The sequence below is a fragment of the Ahaetulla prasina genome, chromosome 6, assembly GCF_028640845.1.
Source record: "Ahaetulla prasina isolate Xishuangbanna chromosome 6, ASM2864084v1, whole genome shotgun sequence".
Lineage (NCBI taxonomy): Eukaryota > Metazoa > Chordata > Lepidosauria > Squamata > Colubridae > Ahaetulla > Ahaetulla prasina.
The window spans coordinates 44,107,124-44,126,206 of record NC_080544.1 but is presented as its reverse complement, the minus strand read 5'-3'; the positions used below and the strand labels follow the sequence as shown (position 1 = coordinate 44,126,206).

Genomic DNA, 19,083 nt, shown 5'->3' with positions numbered 1-19,083 from the left:
CCATTGTACGAGAGGAGAGCTTTTATGGGAACAAAGCAAAGGAAAGTCTAACTTGATTCATACTAGTTTTCAGCTTATTCTTCTATGTAAAAACAACAACTAATAATTGGTGCATGCTATCCTTATCTTTATCCTAATTATCTTCATTAAAAGATTGTGATAAATTGATATATGTGGACAAATTGAAACATTTACTAAACTCTGGAGAATATTTGAAACAGAGAAGGCACAGAGCTCTTTAAAAGTTATTGATGGACACCCAAATAGTGTAAGCACAGAGTTTGATATTTAATATCAGGCAATTTCCTAAAGAAACCTCTCTCTCTGCCTCCCTCCAAGCTCTCCAAAGCAGGCTATATAAATGTGCTAATAATCATATGATAGGAGGTAATACACATCAATTGAGTAAGTTGAAAGGTCTTTGTGTAAAATACATAACTTTGGGATTCTACCTCACTCCTTCCTTCTTTCTTTCTCGTTTATCTCATGAGAACTCTTTAAGGTACCTATACCCTTACTCTGAATGAAAGATCATTTCAATATAGTGAAGCCATAAGCTTACAGGAGGGAAAGGAGGGTAGCAATATCTGCTGGGTGTATATTCACTTTGTTTTATAATTAACACTGGGATCTCTGCAATGGCTACTGTTTCAACCCTTTGGAAGGAAGTCCTAGGTTGCAGAATGCTGTGGCTTACAGCAAAATTGGAAATGAATACTTAAAAAACCAAACTCTAGCAGAGGATGGTAGAGGACAGAAAGGCCTGGAGGAATGTTGTCCATGGAGTCGCGATGGGTCGGACACGACTTCGCAGCTAACAAGAACAACAACAACAAGCAGTTGACAGCAGGGCCCTGCCCTGCGTAGAGATGATGCATCCATCCTTGTGCTCCTTCATCTGGTTTTGAGAGGTATCCTACTGAGACAGTTTCATGAGCTGGGAATTTTGGGTACCATTTTACTGTGGTTTTCTTCCTTTCTGTGGGCTACTTCAGTAGGTGTTAGTTAGGGGACAGATTGCTTCCTAAGCCTCTCCTGTGAAGTGTACTTAGGGTCTATTGCATCATGTCCTATATCAAAGGAGAGGGGGGTTCAAGCAGTCACCCATGTCCTTGTCACCTCACTACTTGACCACAGCAATATGTTTTACATAGGGTTGTCCTTGAAGACCACTAGCTTCAGCTAGTCCAGGCTGAAGGACATTCAAATGCAACTCAAGCTACTAGTTGTTTACAGCCTTATATACTGTAGGACCCATTTATTTGAGGGATTGTCTGCTTCCCACAAGATCTGCTTAGCCATTTCGATCCTGTAAGGTTGGTTTTTCCAAGCCTTTTCAATTAAACAATCTATCAGTATATCTTCTATTTTCTGGAATCTCCCCCCCCCCCCACAGATCTCTGACAGCCCCGCCCTGCTGTTGTAAGAGTCTTGAAGACTAGACTCTTCATTCATTCTCACCATCTTTTAGTATTTAATTTATCTCTCTTAGTTTAGTAATTGTGAGCCACACAGAATCATTGAGAGTCAGATAGCAATAGTGCTTAGTCCTATATACCACTTCACAGTCCTTTACAGCCCTCTCTAAGCGGTTTTCAGAGACAGCATATTGCCCCCAACAACCTGGCGACCTCCAAAGGATGGAAGGCTGAGTCAACCTTGAGCCAGTGAGAATCAAACTGCTGGCAGTCAGCAGAATTAGTATACAGTACTGCATTCTACCCACCACGGTTTCTTGCTACAAAGACAAATATATGCATTTAAAAACATTTGGGACTGAAGGAAACAAGCAACGTTAGAGACAACTTTTCAATCTATCTGCTATGAACAGAAGAAAAACATTTATGCCTTACACATTCATAGTTTGAGGGTTTTCTTAGAAAATTTATCTGGATCGGCCAAGATTGTCAGATTTATTTGGGTCCTCTGTGTGTTTCTGCCCAAGTAGTTTTATGCATTACTTTATTATTAGGGTTGACTCATCTTCTTCCACTAGACCAGTGTTTCTCAACCTTGACAATTTTAAGATGTGTGGACTTCAATTCCCAGAATTAACAGAATAACACAGTTCTCCAGCCAGCCTTTGGCCCAACCATCTATCAATCAGCTCTGGAGTTGAAATACAATATATCTGGAGATTACTAAATATTGAGTAGACTGAACACTTCTAAAAATTAGCAGAAATCTTTACAAGACAGAATAATAATCAGAAAGGAATCTATCCCTCTAGATTCTATCTAGTTAAATATTAAAATTAGTTAATTGGGAAACTTAAGTTATGTTATACTTGGAACTCCATTTTGTATATTTCCACTAGAATTAATTACCCATAGAAATACATACATGCATTATTCATACAGCAAAATTGAGAGAAAGTAATGTGCTGTAATCAAGAGGTGAGGTTTTTCACAGTAACTAATGTGATTTATTTTTAAAGGTGACTGAAAGCCTGCAATATGGTTTAACTAGCAGATTATACCATAAACTAAATCAGCTTTGGATAAAATCTTAAAAGCTTCATTTCATTCTACTACGCGTGCTACTTCATAGCCCTGCAGCCTTAATAATAAATATTAGGCTATTTCCACCTCTGTGTAGAAATCAAGGGTACAATTTGAACACTTTAGCTTCCCCATTGAAGTTTAAATTAATTGCCACATAAAACTGCTGATTCCTACCAAATTAAGCTCTCTCCAATGTGTCAACCCAGGGATGAAACAAATCCAGGAATGCCTTAATTATTTCACCTGAATTATGGCTGCATTTTGTAAACCTGGCACTTTTATGGATATTGGAGGGTTTATTAATTCCTGAGTATTAAGACATTCTAAATAAACAAAGACCTTGACTAAAAGAAACGCCATCTACTGTTTACTCACAGAATGAAGACGAACTCTCTCTATTTATTACATTTCTGCTACATGTACCTGACCTCTGAAGTGCTCAGAGCTATGTTTTAGCCTCACAAGTAGCTTAAGTGAGAGGAAGAGACTTCCAGACAAAGGACTTCCAGCATAAGCAACAACAAGCTGTTCTCTTCTTCATGGATGGGGTGTGCTTGTGTTAAGAAAGGCAAATCGTTTGAAAAGACAGGGGAACAAGCAACAGAGGCTAATATTTCCTGGGCTCTGGTAAAAATCCTGTGAATAAGGTAGGGCAATGTTATCCTTTTGAAAAGTCAAGGCTGTGCTGCTATTCCCAGCTTTATGAGAGTAAGGTCTATTGAACCCACAGAGGAGCAGGTTATGGGAATAAATTCATATAAAATTATGAATTATTCATGACAGACAGGCTTCATTCTATGATATGATAAAATATTTCAGTACACCTCCATGGAAACCTCACAGCAAACAAAATAATAGACTGAAGGAGTCGCTGAAGAATCTAACTTTCCAGGCACATCAGCGTTTACATTTCTAATCTTACCAAATGCAACAGTCATACAGTATCTTAGAAGCCACTGGGTTGCTATGAATTTCAGCAGGAATGAAAGCTCGATTCAATACACTCTAAAGTTGCTACCGCTAATATGAAATGTTAACAGCTACAGTATTTATTAAATTCATTAACATTTGTTTAATTTCAGTCACAGTTGTCCAATTTTAGGGGACCAAAGGGCATATTTAAACTTCTGAGGGCATAAAAATGGGTGCTCTCACAAAAGAGTTAACAAGAGGGAAATCATGAATAATAAAGCATATATTTGCCAAAAGGCAAACTGGTAGAATTGTTTGCAACCCACCCCCTTTTCCACCTTAGTTTATTTCTGTCGTTTTTTCTCAAATCAAATTATCAAGCATTATCAAGCCTCTGTTTTTACTTTCTAAGAATGACAATAGTGTCTATGGGATTTCAAAGATATTGGTGGAAAACAGCATTTTCCTTTTTTTTTCTTAAAATAATGAGGAAAGTAAAATCAGATGGGACAAGGTACCTGGTGAATTCCAAAGGATTTGTCCCTGAGTATTAATTGGGTTTATCGTGTTTTAATTGCTGAATTTTTTATTAGTTTTATAGTTTTTATTGACTCCCGCCTGGGGTCACAAAACCTTGAGATGGGTGGCTATATAAATATGATAACCAAATAAATAATGGTAACACACATCAAAACCAAACCAAGTACATTAAGTCAGCCAGGGAGAAATACCAAGAGCTACCTAGAGAAATTAGCCCCCTTTAAAGTAGATTTAATTACTGTAAGTACCGTAAAATTAATTACCCTTATATTTAGGAGTTGTTGGTTTCTTTGATAAGGCTGGCAACATAATCGTACAATAAAAATTGTCCAAGTTTTGCCTGCACTTTACTGTGTTTTTAAATCTAACTATAGATTTGTCCCAAAAAATCATTATGTCACAAATTAGTCATTTCCGTTTTCTTTTTTACATCTCTCAAGTTTTAAAGTAACCATTATTTTAGAAATAAAGAAGGGATCCTCCAGAAAACTTGCATAATCTTGCCAAAAACATCAAGAAAATAAAGTCCCATTTATTATGTTTATTATTCTAGCTTCTGTTGAAGTTAATGCTGAATAAAAATATATGCTTGTAGTGGAGACGAGGGAGTAAAAATCCAAAATCTTCCTAAAAGTAAGGAAAAGAGCTTTATCTCCAATCCTAATCCAGTCATAAAACAATTCCTCTGAATCTCTAGTTTCCCCTTTCATAATTACAAGTTGACATCCTTTGCACTTTTCCTACAAAAAACAAACATTGTCTTCTAAACCAAAACATCAGTTATATTTAATATTTCAATACGTATTTAAGAAAAGCTGCTTCTTGACAACTGGATTTCATTAGCAAAATGTAGAAATATAGCTGGAATTGTAATATAGAGCCAATGAATGGCATTTACCAACCTTTAAGAGCCAAAGAAAGTTGTGTTTGAATCTGCTAAAATCATCATATTGGTAATTTGATCGTGTCAGTTCTGTGTAATATAAACATAATTTGCATGTGCCCTCACATGGTAGTGCTTAGTGTTTATCATAGACGGCACGAATATCAATCAGGTGGAAAAATGACCTTGGAGTGAATTTATCATATCCAAAACTAACATGGGAATTAGCTAGCTCTTAATCTTTTCAGAGGGCTTGAAATCAGAGTAGCTTGGTATTTACTGAGAAGGTGGCTAACTTGAGAGCATATTTAGTGATGCTTAAAAAGAGGCTTTTAAAATGGTAAAAATAAGTAAAAATTACTGTACTACAGCATAAAGCTAGCAAGAAAAAGACTAATATTTTCCATTTATTTCTGTTTTGATTATGCCATGCATTTACCATTATTGTATTCAGTTTTGGTTTTTTTGCCATAGATCTTAATCAGCAAATAGCCTGTTTGCGTGTTTTTTCCTCCAGTGAGTTGATTTTTCCAAAGTAGCAGACAAGAGAAAAAATAAATTTGTTGTCTAAGCCATGCTATTGATATTGCTAAACCTAAATAAAAGAAAGTGATAAGCAAGCAGAAATAAAAATTCTCCACATATGACTTTCAAGGATTCTACCCAGCTATTTCTGTGGAAAAGCTCTTTTGCCATCCAAGACCAAGTTACACTATTTTAAAAGCACAACACACATTAATACAATGTACAATTGACTAAGTATAAAGGTAAAGGTTCCCCTCACACATAAGTGCTAGTCGTTGCCGACTCTAGGGGGCGGTGCTCATCTCCGTTTCAAAGCCGAAGAGCCAGCGCTGTCTGAAGACGTCTCCGTGGTCATGTGGCCGGCATGACTCAACGCCAAAGGCACACAGAATGCTGTTACCTTCCCACCAAAGGTGGTCCCTATTTTTTCTACTTGCATTTTTACGTGCTTTCGAAACTGCTAGGTTGGCAGAAGCTGGGACAAGTAACGGGAGCTCACCCCGTTACACGGCAGCACTAGGGATTCGAACCACTGAGCTGCCGGACTTTTCGATCGACAAGCTCAACGTCCTAGCCCCTGAGCCAACGCGTCCCTATTTACTAAGTATAGTACATTCATATATAAAAGGGAGAAGTTAACATTGTATAGAAGGGACTAAATGATTTCTATAAGTTAAAGTGCAAAATAAAAATTTTGCTACTGGGTATCAGTCATTTAATAAGAATATCTCAATTGCCTCATCATGAGTAGATTTTTTTCAGATTAAAGAATGGGTCTATTAAGTCTGATTGACAGTACATTACTGTGGACACTTTAAAAGGACATGTGAAACAGACAAAACCTCTATATTGGAGCAGATACATACTCAATCTTCATAGGGAAGGTATGCATTTGATCAGCTGTCAACCCTAGTAAAAGAACATTTATATGGACTATGAAGAACAGCTTTCTATGTGAGTTGTACAGAATCCTGCTTCTTGAACAATCAGGGAGTGCCAAGGTGAGACAGCAGTTTACTTTGGCTCTGTTCACCTGAACTATGTCCATTCCCTTTACTTAAGTTCTAACAAGGGTATTTTTCCTAGGCCCAAAATAAGTAAGACTCTTTTGTTGAAATTTTTTATTAATGTCCTAAAAATATAGATTGGGTTTTTGGGTAGTTTATGCTCTTCTCATCCGCCTTGAAATTTTTTGAATGAATCAAGGGCAGTAACTCAATAACAAAGGTAGGGACAGAAGGAATTTTCCCTCCAGCAGTGTAAATTTTCTATCTAAAATATAGTCTAAAATATTATTCTAACCGATCCAAATCAAGCTTTTCCTAAACAATCGCATTTAACTTGTGAAGAGAGTGAGAGTAAGTTGCTTTGTTAAAAATGAAACTGTACAGATTATAACAAAAAATAAGCTTAGAACAGCTGATCCAAACCACTTTTATCTAGCAAATTAACAATTTCTCTCTCAACTGGAGAAAACTCCTCTAGGCAAATCCTTTGTGTAATTTTTGATCTTATCCTTCACCAACTAAGTAACAAGAATATTAACTGGAATGCCACATTTCAAAAATCATTTACTGTACCAAGTCAAAGGATAAAATTAAGGAAAGGGGTGTTGGTCCTAGCTGAACACCTGTTTTCTGTGACTGCAGAATAGTCCAGGAATGGATTGATACAGATTGATTAAAGCAGAATCAAAGCAGAGTAATTAAATTATAAAACCCCCTACTAAATCTCTAGTAGAAAAATGTTCTGTTGAAGGTTTCCACAATCACAAGAAGGAAGAATTTCATTTCAATAAACTTGAAGTTTAAGAAAGAAAGAAAGAAAGAAAGAAAGAAAGAAAGAAAGAAAGAAAGAAAGAAAGAAAGAAAGAAAGAAATTTGACCTTTCTTTCACCTGTGATTGTTCCTGTGATATCAGATTAGAAATTTTGGTGTATCCTAGACAAAACATTTTATAAACTATGTTTTAGAAACTATGTTTCATTTTAATTTTAGTGACTTTTCAATTGTTCAGTTGTAATTAATCCTAATAAAACTTGTTGAGATAGATTTATTAAGCTACTTGTAGGAAGAAAGGAGGGAAGGAAAGGAGTGTAAAGAGAAGAAAAGATTGCTGTGAAAAGGAAATGGAGGAAAGACAACCCCGAAAATATTCAAAGAATTAAAAATTGAAATAGTTAAAAAAAAAAAGAGGAATGAAAGGGAATGAATATGAATAAAAATGGAGAAATTAGAAAATGAAGGGCAAAAAAAGAAGTGATTTAATAAAATGAGCAAGGAAATATTAGGAAAGGAAGAAAAAACTATGAAAAAAAGAATATTTTGGCAAAAATTGTAACTAAGAAAAATATATTTGAATTGTTTGAATTGTATAAGATAAGATAAGGTCAATACTCTGTTCATGAATTATGTCTGTGTGGAGGGGGGAAATTTAAAAATCAATAAAAATTTGTATATAAAAAAGATTTATTAAGCTACTTAAACGTTTTTAACTAAACTTTTCCCACCGGATCTTCAATAGTGCATCTGCAATGGTTATTTCATAGACAATGTTAGATATCTTAAGATTTCTATGCATTTTCAGTATTCTTCAAATCTATAATTCCATAATTAATTATTCCAGGAAATAGTTTTGAAAATTTAAAACAATTTGGAAGAATTCAGCCTGCTAACTCTTACCAGGTGTTAGATAAACATCCCTGAGAAAACCTATCGTAGCCTAACTTTAAGGCATTAATATGCTTATGCACCAATGCTCTGTGCTCAGGGAGTTTAAAGCACAGTAAAAGTAACAAATCACCTTGCTTATTTTGTTCCAGATCCTACATCAATTTTTAAACTGGTTGTGCTATGAATAAATTATTGTATCAGGCAGGAAGAGATCTGTAATTTAACGTGGGGAGGAAGGACAGATAACATGGAAGAATTCTGGAATCATTTAAGATGCAAACCTCTCCAAATTACTTGTTAAAGTTTTACAGACCAGTTAACAATTTGCTAAGTTATGCATCCATACAAGTCAACAAAAGTAAATTTTATTCATCAACAGGCAGCTCTAGCAATCCACCTGTAACTTTTGAGATACAAACAAGACCATAAGAACTCACAAATCAATGGAAGCAGAACACACAGAACAAATATTCTGGAAAGTCAAGCTCAAGTATAAATGTAAAAACACTCCAAAATTTGTATTTCCCACAATAGGTATTTTGTGCATGAATTTCCAACATTCAGCTAAATCCTTAGGACTGTGTTAACACTGACTTAGCTTAACATCTGCCAAGCAAGTTAATGGTAAACACTGAAGGGGCCCATCTACCATAAGTGCTAACAGTTGTTCTGATAAAATGACAGATATCTACAATTCACCTGCCTTGGCAGATTCATAAATATAGGCATGATGTCAGGCATAAGCCCAAAGACGAGACAGTGAGATCCAAACTAGTTCAATCCTTTATAGGATGTTGCTACCCTCATCCTATGAGAGCGGTCTTGGTGAGATTGTTTGGGATGAGTTTGACCCTGTGGCTCCTGAGGACATGGACAGGTTGCTGGGTAGGTTGAACGCCACCACATGTTTACTGGACCCGTGCCCCTCCTGGTTGGTACTGGCCACTCAGGAGGTGACACGAGGCTGGCTCCAGGAGATTACGAATGCTTCTTTGGTGGAGGGAGTCTTTCCGGCTGCCTTGAAAGAGGCGGTGGTGAGGCCCCTCCTCAAGAAGCCTTCCCTGGACCCAGCTGTTTTAGGTAATTATCGTCTAGTCTCCAACCTTCGTTTCGCGGCGAAGGTTGTAGAGAGTGTGGTGGCATGTCAATTACCCCAGTACCTGGATGAAACTGTCTATCTAGACCCGTTCCAGTCCGGCTTCCGGCCCAGATACAGCACTGAGACGGCTTTGGTCGCGTTGGTGGATGATCTCTGGAGGGCCAGGGATAGGGGTTATTCCTCTGCCTTGGTCCTATTAGACCTCTCAGCGGCTTTTGATACCATCGACCATGGTATCCTGCTGCACCGGTTGGAGGGATTGGGGGTGGGAGGCACCGTTTTTCGGTGGTTCTCCTCCTATCTCTCCAATCGGTCACAGACGGTGTTGACAGGGGGGCAGAGGTCGACCCCGAGGCGCCTCACTTGTGGGGTGCCGCAGGGGTCGATTCTCTCGCCCCTTCTGTTCAACATCTATATGAAGCCGCTGGGTGAGATCATCAGTGGTTTCGGTGTGAGGTACCAGCTGTACGCTGATGACACCCAGCTGTACTTTTCCATACCTGACTACCCCAACGAAGCTATCGAAGTGTTGTCCCGGTGTCTGGAGGCCGTACGGGTCTGGATGGGGAGAAACAGGCTCAAGCTCAATCCCTCCAAGACAGAGTGGCTGTGGATGCCGGCATCCTGGTACAGTCAGCTGCAGCCATGGCTGACTGTTGGGGGCAAGTCATTGGCCCCAATGGAGAGGGTGCGCAACTTGGGCGTCCTCCTGGATGAACGGCTGTCCTTGGAAGATCATTTGGCGGCCGTCTCCAGGAGGGCTTTTTACCAGGTTCGCCTGGTTCGCCAGTTGCGCCCCTTTCTAGACCGGGATGCCCTATGCACAGTCACTCACGCTCTCGTGACGTCTCGTCTGGACTACTGCAATGCTCTCTACATGGGGCTCCCCTTGAGGAGCACCCGGAGGCTCCAGTTAGTCCAGAATGCGGCTGCGCGGGTGATAGAGGGAGCCCCTCGTGGCTCCCATGTGACACCTCTCCTGCGCAGACTGCACTGGCTACCTGTGGTCTTCCGGGTACGCTTCAAGGTTTTGATGACTATCTTCAAAGCGCTCCATGGCATACGGCCGGGATATTTACGGGACCGCCTGCTGCTACCGGATACCTCTCACCGACCCGTGCGCTCTCACAGAGAGGGACTCCTCAGGGTGCCGTCGGCCAAATAGTGCCGGCTGGCGACACCCAGGGGAAGGGCCTTCTCTGTGGGGGCTCCCACCCTCTGGAACGAGCTTCCCCCAGGACTTCGCCAACTTCCTGACCTCCGGACTTTTCGCCGCGAGCTTAAGACACATCTATTTATTTGCGCAGGACTGGACTAGATTTTAAATTCGAATTGGTTTTAATGGGGATTTTATTATTTTTATTATCATCATTTTAATTATTCGGCCAATTATAATAAGTTTTTTAATGGATGTTTTTATTTGTATTTATATGTTTATTTTTATCTGGTTGTTAACCGCCCTGAGTCCCTAGGGAGATAGGGCGGTATAAAAATATGAAAAATAAAATAAATAAAAAAATAAATCCTGTCTCCCATCCAATTTGGGACTGTGCAGTCTCTTAATCCAGGAGTTGCCAAAGACCTCCCCCACAACTCCTGCAGTTCACATCCCATCTCACATAACAAGCATGGGATAAGTATCTCTTTAAAAAGACCAATTTAGAGAAACAAAAATATAAATAAACGAATAAATAACCCTATGAATATTCTCTTATCTCAAACACCATCCGCAACCACTTTAACCAGCTGCATGTCATGAGTTCAGTCAAAACAGGTTAAAATAATCTGCTTTTCTTGAAAACAAAATTAAGATTTGTATAGTTTCACCACAGAAACAGCCAGTAGTAGCCAAACTATAATAACTCAATACGAACTAAAAACAGGTTGCACTGCATATTCCTTTTGTCAGCAGAGAGGAGAAAGGAATTACATCTATAGATTTTTTTTAAAAAAATCAAAGGGAAGCATATTTCAGGCATCCCAAAGGTGTTTTTCAAAAGACAACTGGACTTTTGTTTGCTTTTGTTTTTGTTTGAAGATGTTTTGCTTCTCATCCAAGAAGCTTCTTCAGTTCACTTTCACTTCTGGGATGAGAAGCGAAATATCTTCAAGGAAAAACAAAGAAAGGCCAGTTGCCTTTTGAAAAAGCACCTTTGGGACAACCATGACCTGGCTGACTGAGAATCTCCATAGGTATATTTCAGTCAATTCCTGATATTTCTATATATAATAAAGGTGGCTACATCATTCTGCCTAGATAAAACTAGGATGGCACAATGTAAAGCATATAAACACTATCTAATTCAGCTTTCTAACCTCTCTATTGAAAAACTTATTAATTTTAGATCACAATTTCCTGTTGCTTCAATTGCTAGGTAATCGTGAAAGCAGAGTAAGTGTGCGCCTGTAATACGCTCAGTGTGCTTGTTTGAGGATGGCATATGCCAGACTCCTGTGCTGCAGCTTGACAGTGCATATAATCAAACAGAAGATAGCAATGCCGTTCCCCAAACTAAAATATAACATGTTAATTGGCCTACACATCACTTTATAATAAATGATAAAACAAAACAACTAATATCTAAATGAAGTATTTCACTCAGAGCTGTCCCCTGCAACATACACAGCCCCAAGCAGGAACCACCCTGGAGTTTTCAACTGAGTACCATCTGCCACATTATTTTACAACAGGAATCCTCACCATCTTTGCCAAATACATTTTCCTCTCCCCATGGCTCAGCTTCTGCTCAGCATTATTTTCCTACAGCATTATTACGTCAATCTTGGTCAGGTCGAACTGGATAAGAGCTATCACCTACAAGTCCCACAACTGACAGGAAATATTCATCTTTTGCATAATTGGAGGCTTGATCCCAAATGTCTAAATTAAGAATATTTTCAGCCTGCCTAGGAAACAAACTCAATAAGGAAACATTTGTACAATCAGTAATTATATTATGCATTTTAAAAATAATCAATAGTAGATACAGAGCTTCTCAACCTGGTTCCTGTTTGTAACAAGAAACCAAGATTAAAATCACTTATCTCCCCATGAGGAGAATCCTAATCTAGATTTTCTTTTCAAACAAAAGCTTGTTTTTAGACTGTACCTTCAACTGATACCTTTGAAAAATATCCTACAAGTGATGCTTTTTAGCCTACAAATTGCCTGGGCTGGATGGGGGACTGGAATAGAACTTTTCTTGAGGTATAGAACACGTTCCAATCTTTTTCCTATATATTATTAGGTCATACATTAGTATCCAAGTTTAAATTTAGGTTGGGGCGGTGGGACTGGTGTCTTGAAGTTAGGGTTGATTCCTGACGACTGCCTGCTGTAATTTATTCGGCAAAATTTCAGATTTAAGAAAGCTGGAGATACTTCCTTTGGAAGGACTTGTTTTTTCCTTTGAGTCAGTCTTGACTGGTGACTTCCTGGACAAATGATAATGATGATGAAAACATTAGGACAGGGATGGTATGCACGCTGGTGCGCTTATGCATATCCCTTATTGACCACTTAGGAATGGGGTGAGGTCTACAGTAGACAGTCTAAGGTTAAAGCCTCTGGTGGCTCAGACTGCTAAGACAGTCTGTTATTAACACAGCTGCTTGCAATTATTGCAAGTTCAAGTCCCACCAGGCCCAAGGTTGACTCAGTCTTCCATCCTTTATAAGGTAGGTAAAATGAGGACCCAGATTGTTGGGGGCAATAAGTTGATTTTGTATATAATATACAAAAGGATGAAGACTATTGCTTAACATAGTGTAAGCCACCCTGAGTCTTCAGAGAAGGGCGGGATATAAATGCTAATAATAATAATAATAATAATAATAATAATAATAATAATAATAATAATAATAATAATAATAATAATAATAATAATAATAGTTTTGGGGATTTGGGGAAGAAACCACAGAGTCAGGTAGTGCATTCCAGGCGTTGACAACTCTGTTACTGAAATCATATTTTCTGCAATCTAGTTTGGATTGATTGATTTATTTTATTTATTTATTTATTTTGTCACAACATCATACAAAAAGATTATATAGTATATAACCATATAAACATATATAGGAAGAAGAAAAGAAAAACAATAGGACAGGAACGGTAGGCACGTTTGTGCGCTTATGCACGCCCCTTATGGTCCTCTTAGGAATGGGGTGAGGTCAATAGTAGAAAGTTTTTGGTTAAAGCTTTTAGGATTATGGGAAGAGACCACAGAGTCAGGTAAAGTATTCCAAGCACTGATGATTCTGTTGCAGAAGTCATATTTTCTGCAATCTAGATTAAAGCGGTTAACATTAAGTTTAAATCTATTGGTTGCCCTTGTATTATTGCAATTAAAGCTGAAGTAGTCTTTGACAGGAAGGACATTACAATAGATGGAAGGACATTACAATAGATGGAAGGACATTACAATAGATTTACCATGAGTTTGTATCTATTGTGTGCTCTTGTATTGTTTTGGTTGAAGTTGAAGTATTCATTGGCTATTAGGACATTGTAGCAGATGATTTTATGTACTATGCTTAGGTCAGACCAAAGACAGCAAAGTTCTAAATTATTTAAGCCCAAAATTTTGAGTCTGGTGGCATAAGGTATTTGTTGTGAGCAGAGGACTGGAGGACTCTTCTTGTGAAATATCTCTGGACTCGTTCAATTGTATTAATGTCTGATATGCAGTGTGGGTTTCAGACAGATGAGCTACATTCAAGAATTGGTCTGGCAAAAGTTTTGTATGCCCTAGTTTGCAGTTCAATATTACCAGAGAAGCTATGCAAGATTAGGTTAACAACTCTTAATATATTTTTTTTAGCAATGCTGTTACAGTGAGCTTGGAACTTAGATCATTTGAGATGAGTACTCCAAGGTCTTTAACAGAGTGAGGGTCATTTGTTAGGTCGTATCCATCCAGCTTCTATTTTGTGTTCTGATTTTTTTGCCAATGTGTAAGGCAAGAGCATTTGTTGGTTGAGATTTGGAGTTGCCAAATGTTTGATCATTCTGAGACACAGTCAGAATCCTTAAGGTTTTCTTGACAAGGCTTTTCGGAAAAAGTTTCTTTTGCCTCTTCCCTAATGGCTGAGAGTCTGTGACTGGCCCGAGATCACCCAGGTGGCCTCATGTCTAAAGTGGGACTAGAATTCATGGACTTCCAGTCTCTAGCCTGGGAGGCACTAGTGAACAAGTAAAATTATTTAGCTACCTAAGCAGGAACGGTTGGTGCTTAAGAAAGAAAATTCACTGCTAAAGTAAAGGAACTCCAAATTAAATGAGATTTTTATCCTTGAATCTGTCATTAGAAGTAGGTCACTTAAAATGTAGAACAATCCTAGAGCTGGATGATATAGATCTGGCAACTAAGATTTTCAAGATGCAAAGGGCTTTTATTTGTAAAATATTCCCTGTATCTACATGTTTATTACATGTTTGTTAAAATAATTATATAGATTGTTTTTTTGGTTCCTGATACTCTCTCTCTCCCCCCTCCCTCCCTCTCCCTCTCCCTCTCCCACACACACAGTATATACATACATATACAAACACATACACGCTGAAATTAAACATTTTCCCAGGCAAAAAAAAAATCAACCTGTTTACTGCTACTATTTGACATTTTATTAGAAAATTTAAAAATCCTACAATAAAATAAAACCATAGTTTAATTGTTTTAAATGTGTAAATACATTTTAAACATAATCATTTTCCATTCATAATAATTCAGTGCAGCAATCATTAAAACTGACAGAGATTCTTATATTCAACACTTTTGCATCGATAATTATGATATTAATTCTACTTTACAATGTGTTTTAGTTAAAATGTTGCATATTTTTTCTCTGCTGTTAGCCTCCTTAGGTTCTATTTCTTATAGTAGTTGAAAAGCTACTGTATGCTGCATTATTTGTACTTTAAAAATACATTACTTACATTATACATAATAGCATATTGTGTAAGGCTATCTGTAGAATTATAATTATAATCTAAACATTTTTAGATTATTTTATCCAAGACATTGCTACAGTTTTTGGCAGTTCACAGTAATAAAATCAAAATAAAGTGTCTGCAAAACTGAACCACAGAATAATTAAAAATACAGTTTAAAATATAATCAGACACATTGTAGAACCACAATTAGGAAACAGAGCAGATTGTGCACTGAATTATATACAATGATCATTTGAAGAAAGTTTTGCTCTCCATTTTATTTTGTATTGTTTTAAAGTTCAACATTTATTGTTTACAAAGAAGGTATTAAGTTATTTATGCAAAATCAGTTTTGTTTCTTTGATTACCAATTTATAATCCAAGCTTCTCTTGAATTCAAACAGTGCTGCAACAATTGACACACCTTGAGAAGATCAAATAAGGATTTGGAGGCACAGATCACGGCAACAATCCAAAGTTTGATCAAATCACAAAATGTGTTGTGGTATCACAATGCAAGCTTTTGCACCAAAGGTATGGAATTCAGGTTGTGATGTTGCAACATAAAATTTCACCATTTGTTCCCACCCTTGTATACTAAATGCCTAGAGGCTGAATCTGCCTAACTGCTAAGCATTTTAATGACAAACTTAGTTTGGGGGTTATTGAGGGGTGATTTTTTTTTTTTTGGCTTAGATCCAACCCGTTGGGTTAGTTTACATTATACTGTGTGAACTCAAAAAAAAAAAAAAATTGACCCATTCAGTAGCCAAGTTAAGCATGATAATGAGGCTACAGGAAAAGAACGTTTCAGAATTATACATCCTGTTTTCTTTTTATTTATTTACCTTCTTTCTCAGTGTTTTTCTTGTTGAGGAGCTACTGAGGCCAGTCCCTTGGTTAATCTATCTGTAAATGTTTTTCCCCATGTTGGCTAAATTTGTCATCCGGAGACATTTTGAACAAGAGCCCATGCCCTTTTCAAAGTACATTAATTCTCTCTGAAAGAAGTACAGTGCTAAGAACATAAGGCTGTCAGAACGGCAGTGCTTGTCCTGCGCAGTCAAAGCTATGATACAAGCAGCTTTTTCTCAGAATTCATCATTTTAAGATCACCCTTTTGCTCCCCCCTTCCTCTCCCTGCCAAAACCAAAAGAATATCTTTTGCCAAGCAGTCTCTTCCTCCGATATGCCTTCACTTCCTCTCACTCCTGATAAGGGGAAAAATCAACAACAGAGATGCCACAAGGATTTCTGGAGGGATGCAAACAGAGCTGCAAAGTAGCTCTACAACTGAATGTGAGGTCCTCAGAGAAGGGTTGGACCGCAAAGTGCTTCTGTAGCTAGGATGCTGAAGGTGGCATCTCACATTTGACAAAATTAAGAATGCTGATACAACCTTAGATCCAAGAGACCTATGAGCAATTGGGAAACTAAAAAATGCTAACTGGTACTGCAAGCAACAGAGAATGGCAACAGAGCCTTTACAAAAATCAAAAATATCCATCTATCTTATGCAGAAATGGAACAGGAAATTAATTATATTATGCCCTTAAGTTTTTCTTTCAGTTTCAAAAGAAATCTATCATCAAGCTTGCAATCCATCCGGAGCAGAGTTGTTACCAGACAAGTTGGTAATGGATGCTTAAAACCCTCCTATCAAATAGATCTGATCTTTATTATTAGATACAATATGAAGGACAGAATAAATCTGAAAATGAAAGAACTAAAACAATTTGTTCCACAATAAGCAACCTTCTTTGGAAGTCATTTTAGTGTCAATGGATTTTGATTTTGCTAAACAATATCACAAACCTGAATTACATTGCAGTCAAAGAAATCTTTAACACAGGTGCCCACTCATATTTCAGTTGATGTGGCTACTTGCCAGTAATTTAGTACAAAAATGGATATCCAATTCAGATTTCTAGATATATTAATAGTACAGAAGAGAGATTCATTCATTACACCACCCAATGACTATTTAAAATGCTTTTAAGCAGAGCCTACAAAGCTCTAGAGACCTCTAGAATGGCAAACACTGTTAAATGGGATATAAAATTTGCAATCTGCAATAAGAGCTGAAGTAATTCAGCACTTTATTTTTTCCAACAATGTAGTGGACACAAAAACCACTTCGGTAACAAATCAGTAGCACTGTCATACAATGCCAACTTGACTAAGGAAAGCCAATTATGTCATAAAGATAATGTCAGGCCCTAAGAACGAAGAAGGACATGTAGTAAACCTTCCAAGTAGATTTCTTTATATTTCCAGGTCTATAGACACAATTTTGCCAAACTACAGCACTTACTGTGTACATGAAGCCTGTAGTCTGGGAACTAATAGGAAGTGGTTATCTTTACCCTCTTTTTCTTACTCTATCTGAACTGAGTTGTCATTTACTAGAGTTTCCCCAGATTCAGACTCTAATAGCTTTTGATGGCAAAAAGAGCTACATCTTAGTCCCTGAAGATAATAGCCAATAGTAGGAAGGTCAAATCATCTATCCCGACAAAAAGCCCTTTTGCTTTACTTGCCTATCATTCTAAAAATGTTAAGAACTCCTGGTTTATACAGGTAGTCCTCGACTTACGATAACAATTGAGCTCAAAATTTCAGTTGATAAGTGAGTTTTGCCCCATTTTGTGAATTTTCTTGCCAAAGCTGTTAAGTTAATCACTGCAGTTGATAAGTCAGTTTTTAAATGAATCTGCCTTCTCTATTGACTTTGCTTGTTAGAAGGTCGCAAAAGGCGATCCCGTGACCTTGGGACACGCAACGGTCATAAATATGAACCAGTTGCCAAGCATCTGAATTTTGATTGCATGATCATGGGGATGCTGCAAAGGTTGTAACTGTGAAAAACAGTCATCAGTCACATTTTTCAGTGCCTTTGTAACTTTGGACTGTTGAAAATTGAAGACTACCTCTACTGTTAAACTGAAAAAGAAAGCATGCTAATGATGAAGGAAAGATATCAGTTAACACTTGCTTCATAAAGAAGGTAATTATTTCAGCTACAGATACCGCTACAGTTGTCAGAACACAGACATGTGATCTGCAGGCAGCCCCACTGTTCAGCAACATGATCGAGAGGACCCTACACTGAAATGTGAAAGCCAGATACACTGGAGAAGCCAATATGAGACCTGCCATTACCAGCCAATCAAGTCTCCCTTGCCCAGGGTTAAAATGCTACCGGTTCGGGCTGGTTCACCTGAACCGGTAGCAAAAGAATGCTTTAATTAGTGTGACAATCAGCTGTGCTATACGATTGTTGGAACTTTTTTTTTTTTAGCATTTTTTTGCTACCTATTCGCCTGAACTGGTAGTAAAAAAAACGCTAAAAAAAGTTTTAAAAAAAGTTCCAATGATCAGCTAGGTGACAACCAGCTGTGCTGGGCAATCATCTGAACTTTTTTTTTACTTTTTTAAAGCATTTTTTTACTACTGATCAGCTGTGAGAGCTGTCCTTATTGTCTGTGAGGTTCCTGCCTGTTGCAGGGGCCATTTTATATGAAGTCCAGCTGCTTTTACATTACATTTTACAGTGTCAGTTGTGCAGCTTTTGTGTTATTTTTATGTAGAGTATGATAGTTGGTTTTTAAGCTCTCTGTGAGGTTCCTGCTCGTTGCGGGGGCCATTGTATATGAAACCATGCCCACCAAGCCACGCCCACAGAACCAGTAGGGAAAATTTTTGAATTTCTCTCTGCCCTGACCCCAAAATAAAAGCAACAGCTGCAAGGATATAATATGATGGAACCTTGCAACGAGACTCATTTGATAAGATCTGCCATAACCAACCAGCAGGACCAAATACATTACGTAGGCAATCTAAATTTTATCATTAAAAATATACTTAACATACGGACAAAATAAAGTAAAAACATTAAGGCCCAAGTCACAGATACATAGGAACTTTGATACGTATATTAGCCTGCTTACAGATACGCAAAACTGCTGATAGAAAGTCCATAGATAACAAGTTCCACCCTATATTGCTTTCCACAC

At 37.7% G+C, this 19,083-nt stretch overlaps 1 protein-coding gene across 9 annotated transcripts in view; it reads right to left on the bottom strand.

The window, feature by feature from the left end:
• Positions 1–19,083, bottom strand: part of CTBP2 (C-terminal binding protein 2) — a 283,005-nt gene that overhangs the window by 149,032 nt on the left and 114,890 nt on the right. The window lies entirely within an intron of this gene.